The sequence below is a fragment of the Harmonia axyridis genome, chromosome 4, assembly GCF_914767665.1.
Source record: "Harmonia axyridis chromosome 4, icHarAxyr1.1, whole genome shotgun sequence".
Taxonomy (NCBI): domain Eukaryota; kingdom Metazoa; phylum Arthropoda; class Insecta; order Coleoptera; family Coccinellidae; genus Harmonia; species Harmonia axyridis.
Genome location: NC_059504.1, coordinates 12,474,821 through 12,492,040, shown reverse-complemented (window position 1 = coordinate 12,492,040; position 17,220 = coordinate 12,474,821). Strand labels below are relative to the sequence as shown.

The 17,220-nt window shown below is 35.5% G+C and overlaps 1 protein-coding gene across 1 annotated transcript in view; it reads left to right on the top strand.

Moving 5' to 3' along the window:
- The first annotated feature begins 406 nt into the window (after window positions 1–406).
- LOC123678405 (putative dipeptidase CPSG_01350) overlaps window positions 407–17,220 on the top strand; it is a 341,260-nt gene continuing 324,446 nt past the window's right edge. The window contains exon 1 of the mRNA XM_045615417.1: window positions 407–653. The gene's annotated coding sequence lies outside the window, so the exon portion shown is untranslated. The remainder of the gene's footprint in view (window positions 654–17,220) is intronic.

Here is a 17,220-nt window from a genome sequence, read left to right as displayed (position 1 = left end):
TTCCGAGATCCAATCCAATTCACTCATATTTATTTTTCTTCCAGTTTCCTTATTTATCGAAGGGTCCACCTATATCTATCGAAACGTGAAGGCCACCGAACCGATTCGAAAAATTTTTCCATATTTTCTATTATTGGGAACTCGCTCAGATTTCTCCCACCCTTGCGCTATTGATATAGGCCCCTCAGGTAACCGTATTTTCCGGCGATTGCACCCCCGTATTTATTCAAGTAAACGGTAGCGAGAAAAAAAAAGTTCGCCAAGGTACATAAAGATGAAGCTACGGCGATGTCACATTGAACAGGTCAGAGAGCCACGTTATGGGGGCGCAAGCGCTTCTTTGGGGGTGCATGTGTGTTCAACCGGGCTTTCACTTGGTCCCGCCAGTAGGCAGCATCTTGCGGATGCTGCGAAAAGGTTTCCACGAGCGGGGTTTTCCGGAGCGCGTCGATTTTCCTGAGCGCGTGGTTTTTCCGGTGTTCCGTGGTGACTTTCGGGTTTTTGGGACTTTTTATTATGGATGTTGTTGGTCAATTGACTGTGCTTGTATTATGTAGTTTGATGTTATGTTGGTAGTTTGTAAACTTGGTTAGTTTGGTGGTGATTTTGAACTATGATGAGATTTTTGGGATAATTGGTGAAGAAAAATTTCGGTGAGTGATTTCGATTTCTTTGTTATATTCAAATTAGAAATGGAACATTTTAAGAATATCATACGCTATATTAGTGATATCCACAAGCATTCACCACTACCTTAACATTAGGTTCTTCAGTGCAGATTCATTTTGATTCTGTGCGAAAATCGCTTGATCGATTCTTTTAATTTTTGGGAGAAACCTTCGTATGACAGTTTAGAATAAACTCACTAATTTTTTTCCCAGAGAAATTCATAGTTTTTGCTTTATCACTTGGAAAATCAAAAGGATTTTTAATCGTTTCTCAATTATTCCAATGATGAATTTCAAAATGTTGGAGGTTTTATATTCTGATGGAAAAATAGCATATTCTAAAACAAGATGCAGAATGGGCTCCTATTCCAACACGAATGCAAAATTATAAAACAAGCGACGAAGGAGCGAGTTTTCTAACGCATGAGTGTTGGAATTGCCTTCTGCAACGAGTATTAGACCATATTTTCTCAAGTTTTGTGAAATATTGTTGGAATTCAATGAAAAATTCAGATTATACATCCTAGAGTTTTTTGTATTGTATTTTGGCAGTTGGTGTGTCTGTTACCAAAATTAACAGATTACGGAATTTGAATTTGATTCGTAATTTTCGAATTTTGAAATAATGTATGATCAGGTACGCATTAAATTCGTTAATTATTTATGATGAAATCGATTCAACACCACCAGAATTATTTGAAATAAATTGCGATTAATGGTACCAATCAATTCACTTCATTCAAATTTAATTATTTTTACAATTGAGTTTTGAAATTTGATAATCAGTGTAGACAACCACAAAACGAAAAATATAACTGAGAACAATGGTGTGATGAGTTCATACAGCACTGTTTATGATACTCATACTATGATAGAGAAAAAAAACTATACCTAATGGATGATTTATTAACTCACCAACAAACTTTGCCAAATGAAAGGTCATGTATTTTCAGCAAAAAATCATTATGGGGATATATTATGTCCGATTTCGATTATTTAAGTAACTGAATGGTTTCAAAAGTTTCATTCATATCTATTGATATGATTTATCGTTAACAGAAAAGTATATTCAGGAAACAAGGGTGAATACACTTATAACTTTTTTGTCGCAGAAAGTTAAGAATTGGTACCAAGTTCATATGTTATACTTTAAAATGTGCTCTTACATCAAGGAAAAGTATGCCGATATCATATTCATTTATGGTTATTTCAATGGGAACGCATGCACGTCCATAAGAATATGTTGCTACTGAAAATGAACTGCCGAGTGTATTTACGCTTGTTTCTAAGCATAGTTTTTTGTTAATGAGAAATCATATTGCCTCAAATAGTTGAAATCAGAGATATGTTCTCATGCAGTTTGTTGTTGAAATCACCTGACCTTTTATAAGGCAAAGTTTATCAGCGAGTTGATAAATCACCCTGTATAGAATTTTTCAAGAAAAAATTATCTCGTATATTTCAATTTGAAAATGCAGAATATTAGTATTGAAAAATATTATCAAATAAAAGGCGAAAAATGACAATTAAAGTTATGATATTCATCGTTGAAATAATTGAGATACGATTGAAGACGCTCTCAATTTCCAAAGTGATATAAAACAACAAGAAATAATAAATTCTCACGAATAAAGTCGAGTATTCTACTCGAATATCAAAACCATTATTCATTCAAGTGAATTAAGAAACTCGCCTTTGATATATCTTCTGACCTTTACTTATAAAAAAATAAACTGAAATTTAAATTTTTCAGGAGCAAACTTAATATAATTAAAACCTTACTGATTTCTCAGTGATATTAAAAACTTAATATAAGAAAGGAAATTGTGCTTCAGTGATGATACGTGCAAAATATTTCATTGCTATCTTCTTATCTAATCGTCTATGCTGAATCTTCAAATGTTTTCTATTATGGAATAGAATACTTGTAGCCAATCGATTCCAACATCATAAGTCCTGAAAAGGCAAAGTGTACATAATGGACAAATGAAAGTGAAGAGAATTCAGGAAATTTTGCAAGAAGTAATACGAGCCAATGCCAGAAACACATCTCATTTCTGAAAATCATTCTCTTGTGATCGTCCCAAACGCTTTTGGGAATTAGAATTGCTGACGTAGTAGGATTATGCGAAAGCTTATCAGGATTTTTTTTATTCTTCAGTTCATAGACACCAGACGTTACTGATATGATATTGAGTTCCTGATGAATTGTTTTGAAGTTCATATGCATTTATTGGTCATTGTTATTCTTCGATCCAAACTACTGATAGTCAGGCTGCAATCAAAGTATTGAGCTCACATATCATCGATTCTAAGATGGATTTAGAGTGTCTAAGATAACTCCTCGTTATAGGAATGAATAACAAGGTTTGTTAAGTCTTAAAAGACCAACATACTTTCCAGAAAAGGAGCACAAATTCCTTTGGTCCAGAACCTTTCTGTGGTATGTACCTACAAGAAATAGTTTCAGGCGAAGAAGTATCTGAATGCAAGAATATGCTACACCTCCTCACTGGATTCCTCAAGATTAAGATTTGATTAAAAGGGCACCTGAAGAAGAAAGTTCCTTCGCACTTTGACCTAATGGACTATTGTGCTCACCGTTAGAGTAATTCTCGCCATTCCATGATATACAGCTCGCCTTTCAGTTCCAGAGTTCTAATGAACTCCAGTATGTGTGATGATTTCAAGAAGTCTACTTCTTTATTTCTACAAGTTTCCTGTCCAAAGCAGATTCTGCGTTGGCTAGTGATGGCGAGGAATTCCGTCACCAGGTATTCCGGAGTTTGTCCCTTCTCCCTACAGAATCTGCACTCGTCATTTTATGTTAGACCCATTCCTAAGGCGACAATGCTCTGTAAGGAATCCAGTGAGGAGGTGTAGCATGTTTTTACTGAGATCCAGGTACTTCTTAGATCTCGCAGAATCAAAGTTTTTGGAGTGATCCAAAACAGGAAGATTCCAGAGTATTTCTCTGTCTCCCATTGTCATGAGGTGTTTTTTAAGGCGACAATGCTCTCTGTGGGGAATCCAGTGAGGAGGTTTAGTATACACTGGATTCCTTACAGGACATTGTCGCCTCAGTAAGCAACTAATAAGATTGAGGATTGAGTCTAGCAGAAAACGATGACTGCAGATTCTGTGAAGAGCATGACGAACTTCGGATCAACTGCTGACAGAATGCCTCGGCATCGCTAGCCAATGAAAAAATGTTTTGAACGAGTACTCGTAGAATCCAGGAAGAATCCTCCTTGAAATTATCCACTGTCGATACCCCTTCAAACTACTAAAAACTCTTCGACTTCATTAAAACCTCCCCTATCAGCCCCTCCAACAAATTATTTTGTCGACAGCACAATGACTCCATTGTCCCAACTTTCAGAGAATTTCTTTGGTTTGTTAATTGCGAATTCACGAGTTTGTTGAATTAACGAGCGAAATCGCGACATGAATTCAGAGCCCTATGAATAATTGCTCACGCTACGAAATCAACACAACTTTCGCAGAGACCATCCCGAATTTGGGTGAGGGAGCCCAAGGTTGCTTGCACCGCAGAAACGAGGGATTTATGAATGTAGGGAAAACATGCGGAGCGCGACCTCTGCCGAGAAGGAGTGAAAGGCTTGAAAATTGAGTGTGAAACAAGGGATTTCAAAATGAAATGACGGAATTCAATTTTCAATGAGCAAGTTTGGCGAACTGCTGTTTATGATTTCGGGCTTGTTTCTGTCGCAATTAAGAACCGTATAACGTATTTAGTTTTGTGAAATATATCGAAGTTTCGGAGTGGAACGTAGACGTAGAGCAGTCATAAATTTGAATGGAAATAATGTTAATGGTTCTGTTTTTTTTTTACTTATCGCAGTATACTGGCTTTATCAGGTGAATATTTCAACTACATGTAAAAGTATTGAAATTATAGAAAACTATTGAAATATTCATTTGAAAAGGTTGCTCTTATAACATATAATTTAACCCTAACCTTATTCTACCACGTCATACAATAAACGGCGGTTGGCACACAGATGCTACTGCCAGTGCTTTACTACCTACTTTTTTCTTCTACCATGAACAGTGAATATTACATAACGTTATTGGATTAATGAAGTCTAAAAGCTGAAAAAAAAACATTCTGAAATATGAAAGAAAAAATTAATTTCATCAAGACAATGCTTCTTGCCATCCTTGTAAGAAATGCGTTTTCTACAGCTTGGACAGAATCTTCTCCAGAACTCTACCCCAATAATTACTGGCTTTTACAGACCTCAATAGAATGCTCCAGGCAAAATTGGTCTAATGAAGAAGTCATTATGGAGGGGGCTGGGATATTTGAGAAACAATGAGGAATCTCTCTACTGAAAAGGTATTGAAGAGTTTGAGGAGCGTTGGAGTACATGTCTCGAATCGAAGGTGACTGTGTTTAGGAACAAGTCGAATTTAGATTAAAAAAACTTGTTTTTACTGATTATGCCCGGCACTTATTCAGTGGAGGTCAAAATAAAAGCTTACCAGGTTTCTTGATTAAAATGTTAGATATTTTCTGTTTGGCAAATAAAAACCCCAGTTTCTTTACTATAGCTGTGTGTGCTTAACAGTATTTTAAATAGAACCTTAAAGGGACAAATACATTAAAACACAGTCAGATCCTCCCATGAAAAATTCAAGAAAGCACATATTTGGACTCAAGTGCTTTTGAGCATTCGTTCATTCATGGGCCATATATTCGTAAACAGGGTGTTTTTGAATTGGAGATACAAACGAAAATGATTGATTACTCGTATAATTTTGAGAAAAAAAGTCCTATAACTGTGGGAACGCGAACGCTTTGTTTTCGAGATGAAGATTTTTAATGTTGGTTTTTTTTATAATATATTTTTCGTATCACATATTCACAAGATATTCAAACTTAAATTTGGTATAGATATTCCAATTTTGAGATTTCTTCATGTGATGTGCTAATTCTGAATGCAAATCTACAGGATGATATTTTTATGGAACAGTGCCCGTTTCTTTCCTCCAGATCTTCTTTGAAGGACCACTGGTAGTTCAGAAAAATATGAGAAGAAACTACCAATTTTGAAAAAAAATTCAAACAAGAAATTTAGCAGCAAGTACTCTTCCACTATTTTACCTGGAATTTTGTTATCGATAGAAATTTTGAAGCGAAATTTCAGGATAAGATAGTACTCGATACGATCTTCAAAATGAGATATCGCGATCTGTTATGGGGTTGCAGTTACGGGGATGTGAAGAGCGAAAAAGTTATTCCCCCTCGAAACAGAAATTGACGAGTTTTTCCACATTCTCATTTTAAAGCCGGAAAATTAAGGTGTTAAGTTTTCGTTGAACCACACTGTATGGAAAAATGGGTTGTAATTTATTACGATGTCATTATTGTCGAGTATTTCATATATTTGAGGGGTTCTGATAACATCTCTTTAATATTCGGCCTAAACGTTCGGAGCAATTATTTTGAAGATACGAACTGATTTTCAATCCAATTTGTTATTACTTCATATACTGGAAACGTTAAAAAATTAGAGGTAATATAATTATCATACATAATAAAGAAGAATCATGAAAAACAAAACTTTGAGATTGTTAAGATGATAAACTAATCGAAATCTGTGTTGAGAACAGGAAACGTGCTGTAATTGGAGTGAGTAGCAATAGACCGGTTCGCAACATCGATGAAAATGATGAAAATAGATATTTGTTCTACAATATATGATATACAGGGTGTCCCGTAAAGACCACGTCAAACCGAGGGAGAATGTAGATCAAAGGATAACCCACCTGCTATGACAAAATTCCCATTATAAAAGTCTTACCGTTTTCGAGATATTTTTTTTTGTTGAAAATAATGAATTTTTGCCACTTTCAATAGTTTTGCCCTTATGGTTGGTACAATCTTACATCTTTCTGGTTAATTTTTTCAGTAAAATATTGCTGAAGAATGTTTTAAACGTTAACATTAAAAACATCCTCCGAAAATTTTAAAGGAGGGCTATGATAAATATTTTTTCGGCAACCGTCCGGGAAGTGCTCACTTCCCGGACGCTTTTTCTCTGAGAAAGTAGCATTTCCCGGCCTAGTCCAGAAAGTATGTACTTCCCGGACTAGGCCGGAAAAGAATCATAGAATCCATAGCAACCGAGATAACGGCTGACAGTTCATATGAAATTAGTTGTCAAAAATTTGCATGTTTTTTGATCGCAATCGCAATGAAATATGGAAAGCAGCAGCGATAGTGCTATTTTACATGGTTGCCGAAAAAATATTGTACGCAACACGCCCGAAAATGGTTTTTTTGGACTCACAGACTTCCAGGACTCGCTTACGCTCGTCCTGGAATTTTGTCTATTCGTCCAAAAAAAACCTATTTTCCGGACTTGTTACGTAAATTACTATTGTTGGAAATTTTGGTAGTGGATTATTTTGTTCTTGAGGTTTAGCCCATCGTAGTGGAAAAAAAAATGTACCGAGCTACTGCTGCACATTACACCAATAAATTGTCTATTTTATAGTGATTTCAATGAGGTCTCACACAGGACTTTTAATATTGGAGCTGCCAAAATGACAAAGTACGCAACACCTATACGTGATGAAGCCGAATTGCGGATGCGTCCTCTCAATTCGGCTTCATCACGTATGAGTGTTGCGTATACTTTGTCTTTTAGGCAGCCCCAATAATAAAAGTCCATAGTATTTAGGTCAGGTGAACGAGGAGGCTACAAAATTTCACCTTCTCTTCCAATCCACCGGTGGGGATAAGTTCTATTCAAATGTGCGGTAACTTCGAGTCCGTAATGTGCTGGGCATCCATCATGTTGAAACCACATACTACGTCGCAGCTCTAGTAGCACATCTTCCGATAAAGTGGGCAGCTGGTGGGTTAAAAATTCCAAATGATTGTTTGCGTTCAGTGATGGCGGCAGTTCGATCGAGCCCAAAATTGCACCATTAAATATTCCAGTCCATAAATTGATCTTGAATCGATATTGTGATCTATCTTCTCTCACCTCGTGTGGATTTATGATATTCCAGCTATGCAAATTTTGGAGATTCATGTAACCATCCTTGGTACAGGAAGACTCGTCGCTCCAAATGATCTTATTAAAAAAATCTGGATCTGCATGGTGTTTTCCAAAATTTGCCGGCAAAATTAAATTTCGTTGAGGTGAATAATTATGCGAGTAATATTTTCGCACGTAAACAATTGTATGCAAAATCGAAGATTTCTTAACAGAATTGACAAACTTGATTTTGTCAGAAACGTACCCATTTGGATAAAAACTGCCATATCTTTTTTCTTTGAATAACGAATGACTTGTGTGATACCTTTTTGAAATCATTATAAAATAGATAATTTATTGGTGTAATGTGTAGCAGTAGCTCGGTACATTTTTTTTCACTACGATGGGCTGAACTTCATGAACAAAATAATCCACTACCAAAATTTCCAATAAAAATATTTCTCATAGCCCCCGCTTTGAAATTTTCGGAGGATGTTTTTAATGTAAACGTTGAAATCATTCTTCAGCAATATTTTACTGAAAAAATTAACCAGAAAGATGTAAAATTGTACCAATCGTAAGGGTAAAACTATTGAAAGTGGTAAAAATCCATTATTTTCAAAAAAAAAAAATATCTCGAAAACGGTAAGACTTATATAATGGGAATTTGGTCATAGCAGGTGGGTTATCCTTTGATCTACATTCTACCTCGGTTTGACGTGGTCTTTACGGGACACCCTGTATAAAAACGAAGAAATCATTTCCTCAGAACGTAACATGTTGAATACCATTGTGTGTATTCAAAATTATGAACCATAATTGATTGTAATCCTACAAGCGACGAAACAGATACTAGTGTTTTTCCATTTTTTGTGGATTTATAATTTCCAATTCTCTAATTCACACAAAACCTTCCTACTTGGGTACATTAAAAACGCACGTAAAAACTGAATTCATCCTCCGTTGCCTAACTGAATCCACAAACGAAATTGAAGCCCCGATCTCTTCATGTGCTAGGTTTCTGTGCGGTGCGATTAACCCCCTCCAAATTCGGTTAATTCGGATGTCAATAGGGAGGTAAAACAGCGAAATATTCATGCGATGCAGGAGACGAAATTTGAATTCAACTCGTGTGAACGGCCCCGACAACACACTGCAAATCAGCAGAAAATCTAATTTTCATCGTTCAATTTTCATTATAGATGTGGGACTCGGTGGATTTAGGGGGGTAACGGACTGAATAAATAAATGTTCTTGGGATGGCAGACACGTCGAGGGTGGCAGGCTATGTCGAGGAATCTCAATGACCGAATTGTGAAAAATATACTTTGATTGGAATGGATTTTGATCGTTTACTTATTGGTTGGTTGAATTTACACTGTAAGCTAGGTGTGTAAGAGGGCATACTACCACGTGACTTTTTAAAACCACTGATTTGTATGGGGTTTTCACATAATTTCTTCAAACAATAATCTACATTGTAGAATGACAATATTTTCAATTCGCTCATGAAAATAAATGTTGGTAATTTTTTCGCATAATAAATGATGATATGTTTAATGTACAAAGCACTGATATATTTTTGAAATATTTGTGGAAACTACGAAAAATTATAACAGTAGAGGTAAAACTAGAATTTTTTGCAAATAATAATCGAACGTCGTACAGTGCTGCCCTCTTCTCATATGCTCCGTAAAGTGAAAGAAGATGAAGTGAATGTAAAACTAACAAAGTAGCAGCATCCAAAACTATCTGTGAAATGTGCTCAATAAACGACAGCTCCGTATCAAACAAAGCGCCCAAATTCTTCAGAACAATATGCCTTTCAAGTCATTTATTATTACATTCATAATCGTAGGAATATATTTCAATTCTTCTGGAGAAAGTCATGATTTTGCATTTGTCGACGTTGAAAATAACTTCCTGGACAAAAAACTAATCTCAACACAACCTGATATTTGAATCTTACACTCACTGACATAGTAAACATTATATTTGAAGTACTTTGGTCAGAAAATTGAGGAAATACAAAACAATACTAAGACACAAATTCCAGTTTCCACATCTCTACCCAAAGTAATTGGCTACTCGAAATGATACATTAATTGAAAACGAAAAGTTTACAATTCAATTAAATATTATTGCTGAATTGAAAAGGTCCAGAATTCTATTTCTCAGTGTCTTCAAACACAAAAGAAACATGCTGACAACAAGATGACAACGGAATAATGTTTTCTGAAAATAATTAATTTATTGGTTCCACACTGTACAAGTCCAGAAGTCGGGTAAGAGCTTAATTGTCTTGACGGTCGGGTATCGTTTTTAAGATTAATTTCGAAGAGGGTGAAGGCTTAAATTGATGATGGAAGCTGAAGGTTTGTGGACTATGCGCAATTAGAATTATGTAGAAGGCTTCGATTTCTAAGAATACTTCAATCCGAGATATGTTTGAATGGAAATTTATGGTGATAAGAAGTTTATTCGCTTGTAAAAATTGATAGATATAAGTATATATTTTATTATGGCAACTATTAGTAATGTATTGTTGTGTTGTTCTATTTTGGTGTTGGGTTTTGTACAGTGCATCCCATTTTGGGTGAGACAGCCAGGTTTCTCACTTGTTATTTAAGATAGAGCCTTGCGGTTTTCACGTTCCTGTCCTACTTTTTCGTGAAACTCAAGTTGGTCTAATCAGATTTTGCATAACTGTTTCCGTTCAAGAGATACAGAGTGATTTTGGAAATTGATACTTTTCGGACCCCTCCTTTATCTCCGAAATTATTAGAAATAATGCTGATGTAAAAACTACGTCTGAATCAGAATTCTGCGTAGAATCCAGTGGCGTACTCAATATTTTTTTTCGGGGTATGGTTTTGAATATTCAACACAAACCTATATTTCTTTTTAATGGAACACCATGTATATCATTACTTCGTTGAATTCGTTATTTTTTTCCCTTCAAAATGATATATAATACTATGTAGGTAGGATGTTCAGAAATGTTGAAAAAACACTAAAACATCAAACAATGATGATTTTTTGTAAATGGGCCATGAATTTTCTGTTTCGATAAGAGGATTATTACTTTCGATTTTTGAAAGTAGTAGGTCATTGATGATACAAACATCCTTGTTGTTATTATGGCTACATATTATTGTGGGGTAATTCGGTGAGTGTACTCAGAATTTTAATTGCCCAAAAGCGGGTACTCAGAGCGATATTTCGGGTGAATTATGAAATTATGACAGTTCCTTGCATCTACATATATAAATGTCTTCTTTATGTAAAGGAAAACTTCAGCAACTTCACGAAGTTATCTGATGGTACAAAATATAACACCAGGAAACAATGTATTCTCTCTATTCCTCGGCATAGAACTTCTAAATATGAGAGTTCCCCATATTATCAGGGGATTAAACTTTATAATCATCTACCAATAGAGATTCGAATGCTTGAGTATTCTGCCTTTGAAAAGCACATAAAAAAGCTATTATATACCAAAGCTTATTATAGTATTAAAGAATATATTGATGATAATTTGTAAAACTGATAGCTAAGATAATATTTTTTTATTTTTTATTTTAGTAGAATGTATTTCTCTGTTTACTGTATTTTGACTTGTCCCATACATACTTGTTATATGTCTGAAGGGAATGAATAAAGATTATTATTATTATTATTATTATTATGCATTTGGGAGCATTGTTTTATCAAGTAGGCATTGGAAGGAAAAAAACCAATCTGATCTAGCTGTCATCGCTATGAATTATTCTTATTATTATTGATTCTTCTTTTATATGGGAAATCCATTGTCCATTAACAAAATATCATCATTATTTGATGTTTTAGTGTTTTTTTAACTTTTCTGAACATCCTACCTACATCGTATTATACATCATTTTGAAGGGAAAAAAATAACGAATTCAACGAAGTAATGATATACATGGTGTTCCATTAAAAAAAATATAGGTTTGTGTTGAATCTTCAAAACCATACCCCGAAAAAAAATATTGAGTACGCCAGGAGGATGTAACAGAAGAAGGGGGAGGCTCAAATAAAAGTTTATATGAGAGACCCACCCTATTTTTTGACAAGGCATCGCCTCCTAAATTTCTTCACATTTATTCATATACACCCTGTATACTATTTATATGAACTAATTGTTCAGAAATAGATTTTTCTACTGACAATCAAGATATATCTTAAGGTTCAGAACTATTTTGGAGCAGAATTTGCCATCAAAATAGAATTTCAATACCCACATTCGTTGAGAAAAAGTCTGCTTACGAACCAATTTGTGGAGTGTTATCATATAATTTGGAAAGAAGCACTCTTTTGCATACGACCAAATTATTTAATGTGTCTCTCTATCCTGAACTGGATAAGTATGTCGAGCTTTACATCCCCTCTCACAATTCTTTCCATAGTCTTCTTTCCGTATCGTTTTTGTTGAAATATCTTATTTTGTTGGGAGTTTATTTTTGCCCCCACAGAATTCACATTCTTCATCGTCTGCAACCTCGTTTCTCACATTCCTATTATGCTTCTATTCGATGCGACATTATTAGGCCAACTGAAAATTCCCCGGTCTATTGCATAGATGGCGGTGCTAGTATTAAACCAATATGATTTTTAGTTAGTCAAAATTTGACAGCAGTCCGATCATTAGTTTGTGAGATATTGCGTTGAGAGTGTAGCTACTTTTGTTATTTGGAAAAAAAAAGAATTTCGTGTGCTGATGAAGTATTGCTTTTTGAAGGGAAAAATACAGTTGAAGCAATATCTTGGTTTGATGAAGAGTTTTCGAGGTCTGTACTAAGAAAAACATTAATCATTGATTGGTATGCTAAGTTTGAACATGATGAATGAGCACCAAAGACGGCGAACGCAGTGGACGCACAAAAAAGTCTGTCACCGATAAAAAATCAAAAAAGTAAACAAAATAATTTTTAATGACTGTCAAGTGAGGTTAATCGAGATAGCAGACACTGTGAAGATATCATCTGAACGTGTATATCATATCATTCACGAATATTTGTACATGAAAAAGCTGTGTGCAAAATGGGTGCCGCGCGAGCTCACAATCGATCAAAAGCAACAACGTGTTAATTATTCTGAGCAGTATTTGAAACTATTTAAGTGCACTCAACCTGAATTTTTGCGTCGATATGTGACTATGGATGAAACAGGGCTTCATTATTTCACTCCGGAGTCCAATCAACAGTCAGCTGAGTGGACTGCACACGATGAGCCGAATCCAAAGCAAGGAAAAACACAACAGTCAGCTGGCAAGGTTATGCCATCAGTATTCTGGGACGCGCAAGGTATAGGTAACATTCATTGATTACCTCCAAAAGGGCCAGACCATCAACAGCGATTATTATACATATAGCGTTATTGGATCGCTTGAAGGATGAAATCGTTAAAAAACGGCCCCATTTGAAGAAAAAAAAGGTGCTGTTTCATCAAGACAATGCGCCGAGTCATAAATCAATGAAAACAATGGCAAAATTGCATTCACCGTATTCACCAGATCTGGCCCCCAGCGACTTTTTCCTGTTCTCAGACCTCAAAAGAATGCCAATTGAAAAGAAATTTAGCGCCAATGAAGAAGTAATAGCCGAAACTGAGACTTATTTTGAAATAAAAATCAAATCGTACTGAAAAAATGGTATGGAAAAATTGGAAGATAGCTATAATCGCTGTATCGCCCTCGAAGGCAACTATATTGAATAATAAAATCGAATTTTTCCCAAAAAAAAATGTGTTTTACTATTGTAGACCGAGGACTTTTCAATCGGCTGTTACTTCATGAGGAAACCCATGAGGGGTAGTTGTTCTAACTCAAAATGTAGATACGGTTTCGATGCTGTGAGTTTCGAAGAAGCTATCTAAGTTCAGGGATCCCATTGTCTCCTTCTTGCCGAAATTTCCTGCTCGTATACTTCGGAACTTTGGTTTGAAGGGTAAGCCTCATGGATTTAACATGAGTAATTTAATTTTGTTTAACTGACAATTAATTAGCAAGGAATCTGATGAGTAGGTGTTGTTTCCTTAGCTGAGATTGAGACTCTGTAAGCTTGAAACGGTTTCGCAATCGTCTTAAATACTCATGTCCTTTGGATGTTTACAAAACTCAATCATTGCGAATATAAAAGTTTTATAAATTATATTATTTATCGTATCATCATGGTTACCTTAGTAATTATGCCAGTTATTCTCGACATGGATTCAAATCTTTTGACAATTTCCAAAATTTACCAATTCTTTGTCATTCATTGTCAGGTATTCTTTTACTTCATTGTTACCGATTTCGGATGATTCAGCACCCATGACTTTCAAACTGCCATTGGTGCTCTCCATGTGATTATGCTTATTATGTGATGACTGAAACTGATATTAGCAACACACTATTATTTGGCAAATTCCTCATTGGAACGTTTCTCATTATCTTCTCATGGATCTCATGGATCTTCTGTGCAATTGCAATTTTTTTCGTCATATTTCCTTCTAAATATCATCTAGCATCTTTATTCGACTTTCATCCACCCAGTTCTTCAATATCTAAGATGACCAGATGGAAAGATCAACAAGAAATGTTGCTGACGATCTTCTCTTACAAGCTCGGATTTCTGAGATTGAAATATCTAGTGATTTTCTCAGGTATTTTAGAAAGTGAGTGAAAAAACTGTGAATCTACCTTTTCTGAAGGATGAGTCTTTTGTGTGTAATAGGATGCAAAGTTTAATCTCTATAAGATTATGTTCTGGGTTGATGTCTCTATTAGGTACAACTGCAGAATATCTTTTGCTATGAGTTTTCACTTCTTGAATGGTCATAATTATCTTGTTTTCTATAATCTCTACATTTAGATCAACTCATTTGTTCTGCAAGCTCCGCCTAGTACGATTAATATAATAAACTCCTCGTATGTGGCTGTACAAATGAAATGGTTGACTTAACTTTTTTGGCATTGTATCGAATGTTTTCATTCTAGATGAACATGATTAACTTTTAATATTCACTCTTTCTTTCAATTTTGAAGAAGAAAATTTTGGCCATAAAGATGGTACTCTTTTGCGAGTTTAGCAGAGTACTCTACAGAAATAACTTCTGCAGCATGCTTCTGTTTTCTCCAATCTCAAAACAATGAATATTATTTTCGTATAAAACCTTAGACTTTCCAGGAAGCAAATCTAAACGTATATTATGTGCAGCCTTCAGAATATTAACGTGAATACTAAACTCTACCATGATGTTATTCAATAACTTGCCCACAACGTTCAGGTTGTATATTTTTCTGATAATTGAGAATTGTTGATTTGTTTCACCATCGATACCCTTGATGGTACGATGAAGTTGAGAATACAACTCGAACAATATGCGATTAAAATCCTAGGACCTTGCCAGGTGTCTCTAACTATGGCTAAGTCACCTGGGAACGTCCTCGTATATTATTAATCCCAGAAGATTCTAGTTATATTAATAGCTATTATTATGTACGTTGCCAGATCCACGACTAATGAGGTTGACATTGCAGTAAATCACATTTTCCATATTAAATCCATTAATTCTGGTTTAATCAAAAAGTAGCTCGAAAACTAAAGCCGAAAAACCTGTAGATTACAATAAACAGCCGAGCTTGTTCATTTACTAGTCGAAGATTGATGCATTTATTAAATCAGAAAATGCCAATGAAGGATAATAAACTGCTTTAAAGAGTGCAATGAAACACCGATCTCGTCAACGAATCGAACTTATTTGTCAACTTCGTTAGGCAAATAACTAGAGGCGTTTCCCTTTCTTTGTTTATAAAACGAACTCTTGGGCAAATATATTTCTCTATCCTCGATTCGGGTTAGAATAAACTTGAACTTCTATAAGCAGGTAGAAGGCGGCCGTGGAAGTTCCCAAGAACAACAAGGAGCTTTATTCCATCTCGTCATGTATCTTAGCGAAGGAAGTTCGTATTATTACTACAAGAACGTATTACTCTGAAGGAGTTATGCTAGTTCTGGAAGCTGTTTCATTGATCTATGAGGGTGGGTGAGAACAAAAATGAGTTATGTTATCCCAGTACTAGAGGCACATTAGGAAATATTCGCATTCAGAAGTGGATGGGGCTCATAAAAGTTATAACGTACCCTAACGATTTAACAGCGAGCTTCATGGACCATTTCTGATGACAAATAGAGATTCCATCTTTTATGGTAAAAATTTGATATAAAAGATAGGGAATTGGTTTGAATGCAAGATGAACAATGGTTTTATTAGTTATTAATGTACCAAAAGGCATTGAGGTGATGTAATTGCATAGAGATCTATTAGTGCTCATGGTGGATACAAACTTTCATGTCATACCAGTTAATAACTACATTCACAGATTTGAAAATTTACTTTGATTCAATTTATCATGGTGTATTTATATATTTAATTTCTATGAGACGCACTACAGTTCTATGAAAAAATTGAATAATTTCGAATGTGAACATTGAAAAACTGAAAGAAAATAGTAAAATTCCCCAAAAATTTTCCAAAGGGGTATTGAAAACTTATGGCCAAAACGCTAAGGAGACTTCTATGACAAAAAGTAACAGCATTTTGTACAGTAGATGGCAGACAACTGTGTGAAATATATACTAACTGACAAAGAAACTGCCACCCAGAAGGAGCTGTTTAAATTAATTTTTTTTTGGTAAGGCGAATATATACTATCTTTGCCTTACCAAAAAAAGAGCAAGAATCAAGAAGTAAGTTATTGAAATTAAGAGAAAAAAACGAAGGGTTAACAATTATTTTCAATAAATTTGTTAATATGTAATGTGTTTGTCAGACAGCGATTATCTGTACACCCCAACACGTCTCGGCATTGACGGAATAAGTCTATTTCTTCTTGAGAAATACTATCCCAAGCTATCTGTACTTCATGTCTTAGAGCCGCCAGAGCCCATGGGGGCTGGGGTAAATTTCCAAAACTACTACCCATGATGTCTCAAACATGCTCTGTGGGCGAAAGATCGGGGGATCTGGGCGGCCATGGCAAAAGATTCACATGGTCGCTTCGAAAAAGTTAAAACTAACTCTGGCAATATGAGGTCGGGCATTATCTTGCTGAAATATTGCATTCTCGAGCCGGTTGAGGTTAGTGAGAACATATGGCTTCACTATTTCTTGAAGGTAACGCAGCGCTACTGTCCGGTTGACGCTCAACATCAAACTGAAGTTCACGTTTTTCTCCCCGACGTCGTCTTATCCCTCTTAGGCCATCATGTGCACCCAAGGAAAATCGGGATTCTTCAGAAAAGACGACCTGATGCCATTCAACATTCCAATGTTGACGTTCTCTCCACCGTAATTGTTGCCGGCGATGCTCAACCGTCAGAGGTAACACTAGATGGGGACGATAATGCTGCTGTCCAAAAGACCTTATCCGGCGGTAAATCATTCGGACAGTTACAGAATGGCCTTGTTCTCCAAATCACTCATCAGCCAAAGATCGAGTTGTCGCAAATCGGTCTCTAACAGCCATAAGTCTT